This window comes from Lissotriton helveticus, chromosome 1_1 (genome assembly GCF_964261635.1).
Source record: "Lissotriton helveticus chromosome 1_1, aLisHel1.1, whole genome shotgun sequence".
NCBI lineage: Eukaryota > Metazoa > Chordata > Amphibia > Caudata > Salamandridae > Lissotriton > Lissotriton helveticus.
In genome coordinates, this window is record NC_136057.1 from 61,065,216 (window position 1) to 61,083,244 (window position 18,029).

Below are 18,029 nucleotides of genomic sequence, written 5' to 3' on the forward strand. Positions count from 1 at the left end.
ATGTTGCTGCTACAAGCTCCTTACCTGTGCGAGTTATCGGGAACAATGCAGGGGGCAGACTCAAACCAGCCACATGTGGAGATCAATGACAAATACTGAAGAATTAACAGAGCTTCCAAGCTGGTGACCATTACTTAATTGACCTTCAAAATAAAAGACACGTTTTTAGTATTCTGGTGACTCATAACCATAAAAAACAAATGTTATCAATTCAATATTGTGTCAAATACTTATAAAATGAAACTGGATATGTTGAATCGGATGTTGCACCAGGTCATGTGTGACACCATCCACCACTATTGCTTATGGGACTTGTAGTTTTGTTTTTCTCATTAAAAGGATGGGCTCTAAAGTCCCAGTGTTCTAAGCGATGTTGGTCAAAATCAGAGGCCTGATGGAGGATGAAGCATGACACTGCTCTGCTTAGCAGTGAGATGACTGACAGTTCCCCAGCCCTTCCATTCTTTGACAGACAGAGGATCGTCTGCCGTTCATATTTTTTTGCAACGACAAAGAAACTTTTATTGCAGCTTCTGTCAACTGAAGAGATAAAACGCCTGGGCATGTTTCATTAACTACATGAACAATCAAGAACATGAGTTTCTGGAAAACTATCAAGCACCCAATTGGAATCAGCCGCCCTTCACACCCAGGAAATCCCACTCTATGGCAGGGTGCTGCCTGCCACTCTATTGCAGGTTACTTCCAACATAATCTGATTTATACATACATACTCCAGGGTACTGCCAGCTATCGGGTCTGCACACAGCAGTCTGGAGCCACTCTGGAAGGAGGTAAGCTCCTCATTTCATCTTAAGCCCATAGGTTACATTCACAGCCAGATGGGTCCGGAGAACTTTATCCACACTTTAACTGCGCCGAGCAGATAGACTTAGCACATCATAGTCTGTGTTGTGTGCTGGGTGATGCCTGGCATCTTATTATTGTTGGCGGATGGATGAAGCTCTGATAAGAGCTACTACAAGGAGAGCAGAGAACCAGGACCACGGATCGCCACAGAGTGACAACTGCCCAGAAGCTGAAGAAAGAACTCTGGAACAGCAAACCTCCTCCACCCTGGAGATTCTCCAGGGTAAGCAAATGATGGTAATGAAATGCAAACTGCAGCATTAAGATCACACACTACAGCATCGTTCCCTTTAAACAGAATATAACAGCCTACAAGAACAAGCATTAGAAATGCAATCGGGCTCGGATTTATTTGAGTTTGAGCTTATGGCATTGTAAATGCCAATGTATTGTTGCTATGTGTTATGGAGTGTGTTCATGTGGTGTGTACTGCCAGTGATCTCCTTGTGAGTGTGAGAATATTGCACCGTTACTGTCTGTGATGTCCTTCTTGTGAGTGTGAGAAGCTTGCACCTCTGCTGCCTGTGGTCTCCTTGTGAGTGTAAGAAGCTTGCACTGCTGCTGCCTGTGATGTCGATCTTATGAGTGTGAGAAGCTTGCACCGCTGCTGCTTGTGATGTCCTTCTTGTGAGTGGGAGAAGCTTGCACCTCAGCTGCCTGTGGTCTCCTTGTGAGTGTAAGAAGCTTGCACAGCTGCTGCCTGTGATGTCCTTCGTGTGAGAAGCTTGCACCGCTGCTGCCTGTGAGTATGAGAAGATCGCATTGTGCATCTCTGTGCTGTGCCTGTTCTTTGTAAGGGACTCTTGCTCTGTTGCTGCTGCTGCCTTGGCACAGTACCTGCTGTGAGTGTGCAAGGGAAGCTTGCACCACTGCTGCTTGTGATGTAGTTCTTGCGAGTGTGAGAAGCTTGCACCTCTGCTGCCTGTGGTCTCCTTGTGAGTGTTAGAAGCTTGCACTGCTGCTGCCTGTGATGTCGTTCTTGTGAGTGTAAGAAGCTTGCACCGCTGCTGCTTGTGATGTCCTTCTTGTGAGTGGGAGAAGCTTGCACCTCAGCTGCCTGTGGTCTCCTTGTGAGTGTAAGAAGCTTGCACAGCTGCTGCCTGTGATGTCCTTCTTGTGAGTGTGAGAAGCTTGCACCGCTGCTGCCTGTGAGTATGAGAAGATTGCATTGTGCATCTCTGTGCTGTTCCTGTTCTTTGTAAGGGACTCTTGCTCTGTTGCTGCTGCTGCCTTGGCACAGTACCTGCTGTGAGTGTGTAAGGGAAGCTTGCACCACTGCTGCTTGTGATGTCCTTCTTGTGGGTGTGAGAAGCTTGCACCTCTGCTGCCTGTGGTCTCCTTGTGAGTGTAAGAAGCTTGCACTGCTGCTGCCTGTGATGTCGTTCTTGTGAGTGTGAGAAGCTTGCACCGCTGCTGCTTGTGATGTCCTTCTTGTGAGTGGGAGAAGCTTGCACCTCAGCTGCCTGTGGTCTCCTTGTGAGTGTAAGAAGCTTGCACAGCTGCTGCCTGTGATGTCCTTCTTGTGAGTGTGAGAAGCTTGCACCGCTGCTGCCTGTGAGTATGAGAAGATTGCATTGTGCATCTCTGTATTGTGCCTGTTCTTTGTAAGGGACTCTTGCTCTGTTGCTGCTGCTGCCTTGGCACAGTACCTGCTGTGAGTGTGTGAGGGAAGCTTGCACCACTGCTGCTTGTGATGTCGTTCTTGCCAGTGTGAGAAGCTTGCACCTCTGCTGGCTGTGGTCTCCTTGTGAGTGTAAGAAGCTTGCACTGCTGCTGCCTGTGATGTCGTTCTTGTGAGTGTGAGAAGCTTGCACCGCTGCTGTTTGTGATGTCCTTCTTGTGAGTGGGAGAAGCTTGCACCTCAGCTGCCTGTGGTCTCCTTGTGAGTGTAAGAAGCTTGCACAGCTGCTGCCTGTGATGTCCTACTCACTACTCTACTCTACTCACTACTCTACTCACTACTCTACTCACTACTCTACTCACTACTCTGCACTCACTACTCACTACTCTACTCACTACTCTACTCACTACTCACTACTCTACTCACTGCTCTACTCACTGCTCTGCACTCACTACTCACTACTCTGCTCACTACTCACTACTCTACTCACTACTCTACTCACTACTCTACTCACTACTCTATTCACTACTCACTACTTTCTAATCACTACTCTACTCACTACTCTACTCACTACTCTGCACTCACTACTTTACTCACTACTCTACTCACCTCACTACTCTACTCACTACTCTGCACTCACTACTTTACTCACTACTCTACTCACCTCACTACTCTACTCACTACTCTGCACTCACTACTCACCTCACTACTCTACTCACTACTCACTACTCTGCACTCACTACTCTACTCACTACTCTACTCACTACTCTTCTCACTACTCACTACTCTACTCACTACTCTGCACTCACTACTCTACTCACTACTCAGCACTCACTACTCACTACTCTACTCACTACTCACTACTCTACTCTACTCACTACTCTACTCACTACTCTACTCACTATACTCACTACTCTACTCACTACTCTGCACTCACTACTCACTACTCTACTCACTACTCTACTCACTACTCTACTCACTACTCTGCACTCACTACTCACTACTCTACTCACTACTCTACTCACTACTCTACTCACTACTCTACTCACTACTCTACTCACTACTCTACTCACTACTCACTACTCTGCACTCACTACTCACTACTCTACTCACTACTCTACTCACTACTCACTACTCTGCACTCACTACTCTACTCACTACTCACTACTCTACTCACTACTTTGCACTCACTACTCTGCACTCACTACTTTGCACTCACTACTCTGCAATCACTACTCTGCAATCACTACTCTACTCACTACTCTGCACTCACTACTCTACTCACTACTCAGCACTCACTACTCTACTCACTACTCACTACTCTACTCACTACTCTACTCACTATACTCACTACTCTACTCACTACTCTGCACTCACTACTCACTACTCTGCACTCACTACTCTACTCACTACTCTGCACTCACTACTCACTACTCTACTCACTACTCTACTCACTACTCTACTCACTATACTCACTACTCTACTCACTACTCTGCACTCACTACTCACTACTCTGCACTCACTACTCTACTCACTACTCTGCACTCACTACTCACTACTCTACTCACTACTCTACTCACATCTCTGCACTCACTACTCTACTCACTACTCTACTCACTACTCTGCACTCACTACTCACTACTCTACTCACTACTCTACTCACTACTCACTACTCTGCACTCACTACTCTACTCACTACTCACTACTCTACTCACTACTCTGCACTCACTACTTTGCACTCACTACTCTGCACTCACTACTCTGCACTCACTACTCTGCACTCACTACTCTGCACTCACTACTCACTACTCTGCACTCACTACTCACTACTCTGCACTCACTACTCTGCACTCACTACTCTGCACTCACTACTCTGCACACTCACTCTGCACTCAAGACTCTACTCACTACTCTACGCACTACTCTACTCACTACTCTGCACTCACTACTCTGCACTCACTACTCTGCACTCACTACTCTGCACTCACTACTCTGCACTCACTACTCTGCACTCACTACTCTGCACTCACTACTCTGCACTCACTACTCTGCTCACTACTCACTACTCTGCTCACTACTCACTACTCTGCACTCACTACTCTGCACTCACTACTCTGCACTCACTACTCTGCACTCACTACTCTGCACTCACTACTCACTACTCTGCACTCACTACTCACTACTTTGCACTCACTACTCTGCACTCACTACTCTGCACTCACTACTCTGCACTCACTACTCTGCACTCACTACTCTGCACTCACTACTCTGCACTCACTACTCTGCACTCACTACTCACTACTCTGCACTCACTACTCACTACTCTGCACTCACTACTCTGCACTCACTACTCACTACTCTGCACACTCACTCTGCACTCACTACTCTACTCACTACTCTACTCACTACTCTGCACTCACTACTCACTACTCTACTCACTACTCTACTCACTACTCTACTCACTACTCTACTCACTACTCTGCACTCACTACTCTGCACTCACTACTCTGCACTCACTACTCTGCACTCACTACGCTGCACTCACTACTCTGCACTCACTACTCTGCACTCACTACTCTACTCACTACTCTACTCTACTCACTACTCTACTCACTACTCTACTCCTCTACTCACTACTCACTACTCTGCACTCACTACTCACTACTCTGCACTCACTTCACTACTCTGCACTCACTGCACTACTCACTACTCTACTCACTACTCACTACTCACTACTCTACTCACTATTCTACTCACTACTCTACTCACTACTCTACTCACTACTCTACTCACTACTCTACTCACTACTCTACTCACTACACTCACTACTCACTACTCTACTCACTACTCACTACTCTGCACTCACTTCACTACTCACTACTCTACTCACTACTCTACACTCACTACTCTACTCACTACTCACTACTCTACTCACTATTCTACTCACTACTCTACTCACTACTCTGCAATCACTACTCTACTCACTACTCAGTACTCTACTCAGTACTCTACTCACTACTCTACTCACTACTCACTACTCTACTCACTACTCTGCACTCACTACTTTGCACTCACTACTCTGCACTCACTACTCTGCACTCACTACTCTGCACTCACTACTCTGCACTCACTACTCACTACTCTGCACTCACTACTCACTACTCTGCACTCACTACTCTGCACTCACTACTCACTACTCTACTCACTACTCAGTACTCCACTCACTACTCAGTACTCCACTCACTACTCTACTCACTACTCTACTCACTACTCTACTCACTACTCACGACTCTGCACTCACTACTCTACTCACTACTCTACTCACTACTCTACTCACTACTCTACTCACTACTCTACTCACTACTCACTACTCTACTCACTACTCTACTCACTACTCTACTCACTACTCAGTACTCTACTCACTACTCTACTCACTACTCACTACTCTACTCACTACTCTACTCACTACTCACTACTCTACTCACTACTCAGTACTCTACTCACTACTCACTACTCAGTACTCTACTCACTACTCAGTACTCTACTCACTACTCTACTCAGTACTCTACTCACTACTCACTACTCTACTCACTACTCTACTCACTACTCACTACTCTACTCACTACTCACTACTCTGCACTCACTACTCTACTCACTACTCTACTCACTACTCTACTCACTACTCGCAGCTCCTCCCCACTTCTGACGAAGTGGTGACGTCGCCGAGCCCGTAAAAAACGAAACAAAAAGCAACAAAACCAGAAAATGCATTTCCAAATGCTGCAAAAGAGAAACAGTTAATACAATTGAAAAAATATTAAACGTTGTTGGTACCTTAGTAATGTGCTTACTTCTTGGCTTCACTCCATCTGCAGCAATAACGCTCTGAAAGGAGAAATTACTGCTGTGAGTCTCAGAGTCTTCAGTATTACTGGTCTCAGTCACGAAGACTGTGATGTCGGAAGACAACTTTCTCTTATTTGTCTTCATAGATCCACCAGTCATGCCATCGCTTTTAGCAGACACGCCACTGTCAGCCGCCTCACAACTTCAGGCAGACCTGCAATGCGGATCTCACCACTCACACTGGGTGAATATTCAACAAGTACGTCTCAGCTTACCAAGCAGAACAAAAGAATCGGGTCTCATAACCATACCCAGAGTCACAGCTAGCTCTGCTGCCACTCGAGCAAACCCAAACACCTCAGCACTTAAGCACCAGTCCCAGGGGAGACCATCTGTGAAGTCCTTGTTAACTGGCACCTCTCCTGGGTCAGCACAAGAAGCATCATGGACAGCGTCCAACACCGCTACCACAAACATTCATCAACATCCAAATCCTCGTCACCCAAACTACCTAAAAGTGGCTTTCTAGATAAGCAGCCAGCCCTGTAGTGTCGGTCTCTGAGTACTAATTTGATGCCAAAGTTGTAATTTTAAAAACAGCCTTAGCAACCTTACAGGGGCCTTACTGACACCATTAAGGGTTCAAAGCAAAGGCCTGTGGTCTGTGAACTTTAAAAGATGCATGCCCCCAGCCCTCTTCTGGACAATAAAAACTGGCAAAACCATTCAGAGGAATTGGTATCATAAATCATGTAAGAGTTCAGTAAGCTCACTCTGTACCCTCAGAAAAACAGAGCGCACTCTATGAATGAGAGGTACTGCCTGAGCTTTAAGTTTGATACAATGCTCAACCCATTCACTGCTCCCACTCAGTAAACATCAGGAGAATGTAGTAAAGTATTCTTAATGTCATTGGCATCAAAATCTACATTCGATACAGGCATGTCACTCAACACCGCTGGATTATCAGGAACCGGCCTCATAGCAAAACCAACTTAGTCTGATTCTGCCATCCCATCCCTTACCTTCCATTGATAGATACATACATTTTTGAGTGAATCTTTTTACCCAATCATTCCAGCAGACTAACAAAGTAATCCAGTATATATCGATATCCTGCTCACCTAAGGTGTGGTGATTTATACTGGAGCTGGTCAGCTGTTTCTCACAGCTCTAGTTTTATCAAAGGCTACATCACACAAAATCTTGATGGGTAGTCCTGAATCCGCCATTCCATTTAACAACACCGTACCAGCATGAACCATACACAAGGGACACATTACCTGTCGTAGGAAGGTGGAACGAACTATGGAATCAATTGCTAAAACTAAGTTATTCCCTCTGGGGACATTCTTCCTCATTAACATCAATTGTGCAGACTTTTACAGTAGTGCATACACTCATACTGCTTGAAAATGCCCCAACACTGCATCACTGTCCTTGATCCGGGCATTTCCCATTACTTCAAACGTGTGCCTTAAACCCACACCTGTAACAACTGCCCTGATGACCTTTCTCAGCCCAGTTTCTTTTTGTTTGGTCTTTGGAGTTCACAGAACAACCCAGAGCAGTCCCAAGAATGCGACTCACTGGTGATGCGCCCTCCCCAGAGGTCAGTGTTCTAGATGGAAGCGTGTAGCGCTCTATGCTTTAAGGAATGTTCACCTCTCGGGGAGAGTTGGGTTCCTGCAGCTCAGTAATCTCTCCTGCAAATTCTTAGATAAACAGTTAAACACAAACTCGTCTCTGCTACATACATCCCTTCTGTTCTCAAATTTGCTTGGGGCTGTCAAAATGCAAAGAGCTGCAATATATTTGTTTTAAAAAGTTGTGACGTTCAAACGTGAAGCTTGGTTTATCTCTAAACTGAATTTTGTAGAGGTTCTGTTCCCGCACGGTACTCGTCCCATATTCCAAGTGCTTCAACCCTGGTAGGTTATCAACTGCCTATTTGCAGATAATTTCTAAAAACTCTCTGCTAGTTTCTGCAAGAAATTGAATTATTATTTGTGGTGAAAGAGGAAAAATCCCAACCCCTGTCAGAGTGAATTCTCAACGCCATTAAAAGTAACCTGGAGTCAACCCCCTGGTACCTAAGGCACGGAACAGGCAGGCTTAACATAGGACAATATGTAAAATATGTATGCAGAAACCAAAACAGTAAAAGTCAAAATGCAAAACAATAAAAATAAAAAAACGAAATAGAAAAATAATGTAAAATGTAATGAACAAAATAACACTAAAATGACAAAACCCAATAAGCGGAATCCGAGATATGAAATGTAACGCTTCAAGCAGCGATAGTGCCAAGAATCACAAGGTGCCAATGATACTCCATTGTTGCGGAAGACCGAGGCATAAATTGATGGTGACCACGATGAAAGTCAGGTCGGATACACCAACCAGGTTCGTGCTGGTCAAAGATTTTACCTTTTGACTTTAGTCCTTTAAGTCTTCTTCCATAATAGGAGTGCACTTCTATAGCCCCCCAGGACCTCAGGGTAGAGCCTCATATAGGCTCAGTCAAGGACCAACAGCCAGGACCAGTCCAGTCCATGCCACTGGTCAGCTGGACAGTTGCAGCAAAGGCCTTTTTAGTGTTCTGTATCCTTGTAGGTTGAACACTACACAGCACATGGGCACATCTATTGTTAGTGCAGCAGGCACAGTGGCACCAGGGCTGAAGAAGGGGTAAGAGCTCACTGAAGCCTACCCTATGCCCACACAGGAGCAGCAATCATTAGTGAAGCAGGTGCAGGGAAGCTCATCAAGGTGCTATTTCCGTAATCAAATGTAGGATAGATATATAGGCAATCACCAAGCATACCCGACGAGACTACACGCTAGTACTTATCAAAAGCAATAATCCTTTCACGATTTTATCTGACTGGATGCGATGGTGATTACCAGCTTATTGATATTGCATCTCTTAATAAGAATAAGCGACTTGGTGTTCCTCAATAAGACTATTTCAATATGGATCTGTTGTATAGCTCCTATATATCCTTATATCGTGTTAAGTTAGCATAGGTACATTTGAGATTTAAACGCCATTTTTCCTTTCTTGCAACTTCTGCACACGACCCTTAATTGTTGACTTAGCTTTCAACCTAGTGGTTTGCCGTGGTGTATGTGAGAATAATATGTTATTGCTCTGATATCAGTTTTGTTTAATAAACCATGTCTGCACGGAGAGTGCTGAAGTTTCAGGAGCAACACGATATGGTATTGTTATGAGGTCTGATCTCCACGCCTTCATAGTCATAACACAAGTGCAGCCTTTGCCAACTTGGGCTTGAGGCGGGATTGATATTGCTTTGCACGAGAATTGTTAACACACTTGATGCGGTGCACATGCAGAGAGAGCTGGTGTATGCTGATGTGATTCCTTCATGCTAGGACACTAAGGTATGGGCCCGCCCTAAAACAACCAAAAGAGACCTTCTTAGCTAATAATATAATATATGTGTTAGGGAGGGTGAGATATAAGTGTTGTTAACTCTTATTCATTACAGCATGTTAACATGCTGTCACCATTCGCTTTTTATGTCTTAGTAACTATGCTGATAATTTTGCTACTGATAATAAGTATACTTGTATTATCTAAGATACTGCGCCTGAGAAGACGGCATTAGTAAATAAACATTTCAAATGCACATGTGTCTTCTTTACTCCATGTTCTGGTTTGTAATGATAATATAACGAAAGAGTGTTCATGAGTCCCACGTACCCTGAGGTACTGTAAGTTCATGTTCTGGTTTGTCTAAACATTGGAAGTTTGATATGTCCAATGAGACACTGTAGCTAGCTCGGTAAGGGGTGAGTTGGTTGCTAAGGTAAGTTTTGGGACACCCTAATTTGCCGAGGTTCCACTCCTCTGTGCACAGTTCTGTGTGAGTACAGAAACCCTGCGACATGGCGCCCAACGGTTTCGGTGGTCTTATATCATGACACTCGAGTAGTTTATCGTTCATGCCTTAACCCCTTCACATCCGTTTCCGGAAAGCGGGGTGTCGGTGAAACCTACCTATTTTTTGAAATAGGTCTTTATTCAAGCTTGATTCTTTCTTAAACGGTTTCTTTGAATTACTACCCAGTTGTGCTACAAAGTATTCTTTGTGTTTTCCTGTTTCCAGTGTTGTCATGGCGGCGGTTGCCATTGCGCAGCATAGTCGCGTAGCGGTACGCAACCATCTTCAGACGTACCAGGTCCCAGTAGATGGGATGGCTGTGATTTTCGTGGTATGTGCAGATCCGGCGTTTCCTTACGAGTTGTTTTACTCTTGGGTTACGTTTCCGGCTGTGGACGCTAATTCTGGTTTGTTCCACTCCTACACCGCCTCGGATGTCCCGGCTGAGTATACGCCGTACAGGGCATTGGAAATACCTATTGATCATTGGCAGCATCGAGTTTGGTTTGATGGCGCCCTCCCCCACTCTTTGTCCGCAGCGAGGTTAGGTCCGCTCTCAATTCCAGGTACGAATTGGCCTGCGTTGGGTGGCTTTACCCCGCACCCGAATCACGGGGCTTGTACCCTAGCAGAAATTCGCAGGCTACATGTTGTTTCCATTTCCGTGATTCGTGCTTTAGTGCAATACATCGGTCGACATCTTCCTGGTGGTCCCCAGGGGGGTGCGGCCGCTCCCGTGGATCGAGGCGGAATGCGTCTCAATCCAGTGATGGTTAATTCGGTTTTTGGTGCGCGTCCAGTTGACAACGATGACTTCCCATTCTGGCTAGCAGAGAAGTTTGATCAACTGGAGGCGGTTTTTCCGAATTCTACTCCTGCTGATAAACATAGAATGTTAACGATTACTCTACCGAAGGATATAACTCCTGAACTTGTTGACTGTGAAAGCTGGGGAAAAACATTTGCGGCAGTTTATACGAGGTGCTTCGGCACCCCGTCTATGACTGCCCTGCCTGAAATCATTCGACGTGTTCAGAATGATCACGGTCCAGAGGCAGCGGTTGAATTGGGTATGCGCCTGTGTGGTTCTTTTGAGATTGTAAGTGATCTCATTCTCTCCAATGTTAAAGGAGATGCAGTTAACTTTCAGGTGTCGAATGCTTTGGCTGCTCTGCCCGATGCCGACAAACCCCGCCAGTTAGCAAAGATTGTGGTGGCCGCTTATAAGACAATTGGCCGCACAAGTAGAGGTCTGAAATATTTTCCAGTAAAGGAGAAAAAACAACCACAGGGACAATCTGCAGTGACAGATGTCCAGCCCAAGTCCAAAAAACAAAATTGGCCTAAGAAACAGACACAGGGGAAGAAGAATACACAGACTCAAGATTCTTTTCCTGCATTACAAGCACCTGCGCCGACAGAAAAAGTTTATGATTTGCGCGATCGCGCGATGATTAAATCACCTGATCGATTTCAGGGTTCTGATCAACGCTCTCCTCGTTCCTTTCAGGAAACATCGGCCCCGAAGACCGGTGGAGGAGGAGGGGGTGGACGTGGACGTGGTGGCCAACAAGGACGTGGTCAGTCCCGCCAGACGGACGGCGCAGTGAAGCAGGAGGATTCTACGCCTAAGCGTCCGCAGTTTGCGAAAAAGAAAGTCGCAGCCTTAACAGCGCATAGATATGCCACAGATAGTGAGAACGCGGCTTCGGAATCTGACGTGGGCTCTGACCTTGCTGGACAGCGCGGCGGAGATTACCATAGTCAGAGAGGCGCTCCGTCCACTACTGAGGGTGACAGCGACTGAAGTGTTTGTTGTAATAGAAACAGCCGATACGAGATTAGCTCCCCCTGAAAGACTTTTTGAAATTGTCCTGTTAATTGAAGGTGACATACAGCGTACTGTCAGAGGGGTGTTTTGGGAGAACCTTTCGTCTACGTACGACATTTTGCTTTCCGAGGCTGACTGGCCCCCACCTTTTGTGCTCGCAGCGCCGCGAGGGGAGGAGGTGATCCTTCCAAGTTTCGCGCACACTGTCTCGACTGAGCATGCGCAGCATTTTGCAGAAGAGTGGGCTCGGGCTCTTGCACCGGCTCTCTACCGCAACCAATGTGGTTGGGACAAATTGTCCCCTTGCCACGAAATTCCTTTGCGGTCTGAGCCGCAGCCTCAGCCTCAATATCCCATACGGCGTGAAGCTAAAGCAGCCGTCGCAGAAATCCTTGAACAATTGGAATATCAGGGAGTTATTGAAACGTGTGTGTCACCAATGAATAATCCCCTTTTTACTGTGACCAAACCTGACGGGTCATATCGTTTGGAATTGGATTACCGGCATTTGAACTCGCATTGCCGTAACTGTGCAGTACAGAATACTCACGGCTCTGCCCTAGTGGATAGTCTAGTGCGTAAGCGTTTCAAGACAACGCTTGACATTTCCAATGGTTTTTATGCCCACAGACTGGATGACTTTAGCTCCCAGTGGACAAGTTTTACGTCCGCTGGGGTGCAAAAACGCTTCCGGCGACTCCCAATGGGCTACAAAAATAGTCCTGGAGTCTTCACCTCCAGAATAGTCACTCTGTTGGAGGGAATCGATCCAGATGCATGTTCTTATGTGGATGATATTTATCTCACAGACGACGAGATTTGGATGCATCTGTGTCGAGTGAATTCCATAATTTGTACCTTTGCTGATATGGGTTACAAATTTAATTTTGCAAAATCGCACATTGCAGAACACACGGTGTTGTTCCTCGGCTATGAGCTGAACAATGAAGGTAGAGGTTTGGCTCCTCACTTCTTGGAGAAATGCGCTCAATTGCGCGCTCCTACAACACTGAAAAAATTACAGTCTTTGCTGGGTTTTTTGAATTTCGGCAGAACTTACATTCCGGAATATGCCCAGCGTATCAAGCCTTTGTATGCTTTGATACAACCAACTTTCTCAAAATCATGCTGGCTGCCTGAGCATTCAGCCATTTTGCAATCCTTGCAGGCTGATCTGCTCGCTTCTAAATATTTACTGACTCGTGATAACCACACCAACCTGGTAATAAGAATAATTCCTGGGACGGTGGGTTTCACATACCTCACTTTTAATGAAGGTGACACAGTACCTATTGCTTACAAGTCACACTTGTACACTTCGGCTGAGTTGCGGTTTCCCACAGTGGAAAAGGTTTTAACTGCTGTACAGATGGCAATTCTTAAGGAACGAGCACTGTCTCAGGGGAAACGCATGCTAGTGGTAACACCCTGTCCTCACTTGGAGGCAGTCACGAAAGCCAGTGTACCAAATTCAAAAGCTTTGCACCCTCGGTGGATTCAGTGGGCTGCGTCATTGTCATCCACGGATGTCATGTTTATTTTTGACGCCTCCTTACGGTCGCAAGAGTACTTGCAGTATGAATTCGTTCATCCTGCTCCTCTGGCTATGCGACCTTTGGAGGACTTCCATTGCATCATTTACACTGATGGGTCGGCGCAGGTTGCGCATGGCTCTAAACATGCCTACGTTTCCGCATGCGCCATTGTGGTCGGTGCTATGTTGAATGATGAGTTCATTTCCAGGGAAGTGCACACGTTGCCCCTGGGCGATTGCACCGCACAATTGGCAGAGCTTCGTGCTCTATTACTGGCGTTAGAGTACGCAGATCCAAGTGTTACTACTCTGATTGTAAGTGATTCTTACTACTGTGTCCAGTCTTACAATGAAAACTTGTTCTTTTGGATTCAAAATGATTTTCATGATTCCAAGGGTAGCACAATAAAACATAAAATGATCTGGGTTCGAGTGGCAGAGCTTAAGGCTAAGTTGCCACTCGTTTTTGTTATTCATACTCTCGGTCATCAGCGCGTAGGAGTACACGCTGTTGGCAACTCGCTTGCTGATGAAGCAGCGAAATCAGCAGTATCTACATACTTAGTTGCAGCAGTTACTAGGTCTAAAACCAAGATTGATAGCGACATCTTGGCAGCGATTGCTGCCTCTGAGAAGGGAAGTAAACATCCTGCGGGATTCCCTTCGAAGTACAAATACCACTTAAGTCCCGAAAAGGTTCCTTTTGTGACAATTCCTGATGTTGGGGAACGGCTGATTCCCAACTCGGATCGCAGAGCAGACTTGATTACAGCGGCTCATGAAGGTGTGGCGTCTGCGCATGCGGGCGTCTCGGCCACTGTAACGCAATTACAACTACGTTTCTGGTGGCGGGGACTGTACAAACAGACGCGTGATTATGTCCTTCTTTGTGACATATGCCAGCAGATTAAACCTTCAACTGCTACGCGTCCGCCACAGACTCAGTTGTACATTTCTAATAAACCGCTAGGTTGTGTTTATTTAGATCACTGCGGTCCTTTTTCATCTGATACTGCATATAAGTACATCTTAGTAGCAGTTGACTCATGCACACGCTTTGTGTGGGTATGGCCACATCGCAGCGCTGATTCACGGACTGTCATTAGAGATTTGCGTATCTTTATAGGGATTTTTGCCTGTGGTACCTTCCATTCGGATCAGGGTCCGGCTTTCGCCTCTAAGGCGTATAAGGATGCCATGACTTCGATGGGGGTCCAAGTCAAGTTTTCGTCACCCTACAGACCTGAGGGTAATAGTGTAGTTGAACGAATGAACCGTGATTTAAAGCAATCTTTGACAGCCCGAGTTATAGGCACTGGCAGAAACTGGCTGGCTCACCTCTATGGCGTGCAGCGTGCTCTTAATAATCTCCCTAGAAGGTCTCTGGGTGGGCGGACCCCATACGAAATGCTCTTTGGCATCAAGATGTACGTCCCTGACCTTGACGGTCTAGACTCTGTGGTTCGCGCCACTTCCTTTGACGCAGATGAACATTGCAATGTTTTACAGAATCTACAAAAGACCAGAGACAGTCTTGCAAAGGAACATTTGCCCTCCACATCGGATGATGCGTTGCAGATCCCGGTAGTTGGCTGGCTACCCCAAGTTGGAGAACTGGTTCGAGAGAAGATCGACAACAAGAAAGAGTTTGGTCCCTCCTATCGAGCTCCAGTCCCAGTGCTTGGAGTGAAGGGCACAAGAACAGTCATTTTACCACCACTTCCAGGTCGTAAGGAAAACAGGTTTATTTCTATTGACAATGTCAAGATACACAGAGTGGCCGATTCTTCTTAGCATGACACCAGCTGTTTCCTGTCCTTCAATTGTGAGGAATTCAATTATGCCCACTGCTTCTAATATTGAACCTGAAGTGGCCATCGAATTACCTGCTGTTTCCAGTCCATTATTAAATAATTTACCCGGAACTAACGTTGATGAGTTGGACTATACATACCCCACTGATTTGTCCATGCCTGACCTGCAAGCTCGTTTAGCCACGGAATCCAGATTTTCATTTGACTCTGCTTCCCTTGCCTCGAAAAAACCCTCTCAAATTGCAGTATATGCTAGCCTGTTTAAAAAACATTTTTTGATACCTCCTTGGACATACATTTGGCTGGTCCTTTTTTCGGTTTACCTTTTTATGTCTATTGGTTTTGTGTTTTATTTTTTTCGAATTATGAATGGACACTATGTCGAGGAGAGAACTTGCATTACTCATTTAAATGGAACTTTGGCCCCACTTTCCTCTTCACATTCTACACACAGATTAAAAAGAGACTTGACTTTGGTTAACATCACAGCATGGCCTGTTCTGGATGGAATCGCGTGGGATGCAGTTCGTTTTCAAATTCATGGCCCAACGGAAGTCGTTAATGTTCCTAATGTACTTAGAGTGAATATGGGGGATGTGGTGAAACAAAACATTCGTTCTGATGATTGGGATGTTAATGCTGTGGAAAGTTTGTTTTCTGATTTGAAATACTATGCTGCTTTTGATGCTGAGGATTTATATTTAGAATCTGCTAATTATGGTGAATTGTTCTGTTACCAACATTATGGCAATCACTTCTTACACAAAACATCTTCCCGAAGGGATGCTGTTAATTTTACTCAGTGGGAACATTGCCCGGCACCTACACAAGGGAGTTCGGAAACGTTTCTTAAAAAGTATACTTATTTCACTGACTTTAACCAGTCCAATCCCGAGTCCTTTTATTTTAAATTTCACAAACAGCCACTGTCCAAGGTTAGACTTACCGATACAAAATTGTTGTATTCGAAGGCCTTCCTAGATCAATTAGTTACTGGGGGCTATGAGTTATGGAAGGAAACAATAGACCTTAAATCGGTTTGGGGTTCAAGGGCCTGGCAGGTACGAGGCACTGAGGCTTTGCACCGTGCATGTCTCATCCCGAATCATATGTTGTTTTTAAATGAAACCATTTCCCAGACCACATGCTTTGGATTGGCTACATCTAAAAGGTTAAACACCCCGTCTTTCCCGGAGTTGGAGGAATATGAGGATTGGAGTAATTTTACTCAATTGTCCATTAAAGATATACAGGCTCTGCTTCTTAATTCCTCCTTTAACATTTCCAGTATGAATCCCAAGGGTTGGCTGCTTTGGCACCGTAGTGCTGATTCTTGCCAAAAAAGATTTTTAAATATAACTGACGGTTTTAAGACTGTTAGATCTGATCCCCGGTTTGATTTGAGTCATACTGTCACCTCTTACTCTGTGGGCAAGTTGTGTCAAGCTTGGCTGAAACATTCAACTTTACCTGCGGTTAAGTATCACCTTTCCAAACTGAATGCAGACGTGGATTTGAATGATTTCATTAAAGGCCCAGCTAGTGGCAGGTCGAAAAGGTGGTTATATGGGGTTTACAATGAAATTTGGAAACTGTCACAGATTGAGGCTGCTTCACGCCTTAGGGCTATTGATCAGGCGAATCTTGGGAAAGTGCTTGCAGTTGTTGACAATAGCATTAACGTGCTTTCCTCTAGAATTTACACATTAGATAATATTGTGTCGTCTGTTGTTGATATTGTGCATGATGAAGTGTCAGTATTATACCATGGTCAAAATCAATTACGGTCAATCATGCAGTTTGCATGGACACTTCAGACTCTGAAAATGGGTAAAGTTCCCTGGGGATACATGAACGTTTCCTCTTTATTTGCACCGTTTAATTTGACAGACAAACAACGCTTGCTTTCAATGCGTGATGCTTCCTTTTCTATGCTACATATTGAAAGGTTGGAATCTTTACCTTTTTCTGTGGCAGAAGCCACTGCTGCTACGTGGCTTATCCACGGTTTAATAACACTGCCTTTTGCTTAATATAAGTTTTCAAATTGTATGAAATATGTGCCAATAGGTCGTTTTGAACCCTTGGGTAGCGGTTTTCTTCATGAGGTCTGGTCACTCCCATACACATACAGATGTTTCAAGGATGAACAGGAGGTTTATCTAACAGGGGATGAGTGTACTGAGACGCCAGATCATTCTTTAATGTGCAGACACATACAGTTACACGGTTCATGTAACAAGGACCGACCGAATATGGCTTGCATTTTACAGGGCACGCCAGTTCCTGCTATCATCCCCACGTTTAAATTGTTAGAGAATGGTAGTTATTTAATGCTCAATAATGAAAACTGTTGTGGGTTAATTAAAGGTATAGCTTTCATAGTAACAGTAAGTGAGCGAGTTATTTGCTGCAGAAATGTTCTTTATCCTCCCACACGTGAACATAGGGAGTCTTCCATTTGGCCACAGATACCGACCTTGGGAGCAGAATTCAGCGGCATGGCTAGAATAAGAGCTCTATTGTCCCAGAAAGAGGTGGCCTTGAGCTCGGCCCGTGAAACTTTCGTGCTTCACATTGCTAACACCCGTACGGAGGTTCA

The 18,029-nt window shown here is 45.3% G+C and overlaps 1 protein-coding gene across 1 annotated transcript in view; it reads right to left on the reverse strand.

Moving 5' to 3' along the window:
- Positions 1–18,029, reverse strand: part of LOC144758313 (uncharacterized) — a 140,117-nt gene that overhangs the window by 102,371 nt on the left and 19,717 nt on the right. Inside the window, exon 2 of the mRNA XM_078646421.1 lies at positions 25–143. The gene's annotated coding sequence lies outside the window, so the exon portion shown is untranslated. The remainder of the gene's footprint in view (positions 1–24; positions 144–18,029) is intronic.